Here is a 1300-nt window from a genome sequence, read left to right as displayed (position 1 = left end):
CTTAAATGTGCACGCTCTTTAGGAGATTTCCCCTGGCTTTCTGCATTTTACATTTATCATGTGTTATTTGATGCCGACCATGTATAATTACATCCAAAGTTTTTCCAGGAGTGGCCGGTAAGCTCAGTTGGTTAGAGTGTGGTGCTAATAACACTGAGGTTGCTGGTTCAATCCCTGTATGGGCCACTGTGAGCTGCACCCTCCTTAAAAAAACAAACAAAAAACAAAATAAAACTCACAATATTTCCTGTCTTGGGAGAAAGAAAACCCAACTCTCTTTCGTCACAATACGATGATTTCTCCACTCCAGGGCACTGTCCTGATCCTAACCCGAGCCCAAAGGTCTAAGTTCATGTACTCAAGAAGAGGTCTGTATAGATGTACACTCATGGTCAGAGCTTTCACTCAGGCTCCATATCTGACCTACTAGATGCTGCCAGGTAGCATCCTACTTTTTGCCCAATGCTCAAGGACATAGTGGAGAATAAACGCAACTTGTGTGCCAGCCTGTGTTTGGGCATGCTTGTCATGGTGGGGTTGGCAGATGCGAAGGCCCATTCCTAGAATGATTTGGCTACCATTCATCTCACTGTGTTGCTGCTGTCAGAGGGTGTACCCTCTCTGGGGAGCTATAAAACAAAGAATTCTTACGAACGCCATGATTGTATAACCCAAACAAGGAATGAAAAGTTGTTTTTATTAGGAAACGTTGGTCAGGTTGCCTGAACTTTCTGTGCCTTAGTTTGCCCTCTCTCTATCTCACAATTACAACGATCAGGTGCTGGATCTTTTAGAATTGTTCCACAGGCACCTCATGCAAACATTCAATGATATTTACTGAGTGCATATTATGTGCCAGGCACTGTTCTAGGTCTGAATTCAACACTTCCTAAAAGTGGCATCATTATCTTCTCTTTCCCAAGCCAGCTTTTATGTCTTATCTTCTCTCTGTGGCATTAACATCCCCCCAGTTATCCAGGGCAGAAGCCCCTGGGAGTCCATCTCAGTGTGTCTCTCCCTCAGCCGTGTATCCGATCATTGACTAAGTCCCCTCAAGTGTCCCCTTACCAATTGGAAAAACCTATCACTCCCTTGCTAGCCTGTCTCAGTGTCTTTGCCCTTGTGGTCTTCCTGCCTCAAACACTCTTCTGACTTCACACAGCTGACCTCTCATCATTTGGGTCTTAGCTCAAATGGCATCTTGTTAGTGACGTGCTGTTTAACCCATCCTACCCAGAGCAGCCCCTCAGCCCTAGTCTTAATCTCATTACCCTCTTTTACTGTCTTGTTCGCACTGATA

The sequence above is a fragment of the Hipposideros armiger genome, unplaced genomic scaffold (assembly GCF_001890085.2).
Source record: "Hipposideros armiger isolate ML-2016 unplaced genomic scaffold, ASM189008v1 scaffold_741, whole genome shotgun sequence".
Lineage (NCBI taxonomy): Eukaryota > Metazoa > Chordata > Mammalia > Chiroptera > Hipposideridae > Hipposideros > Hipposideros armiger.
This window is presented reverse-complemented; position numbering follows the sequence as displayed.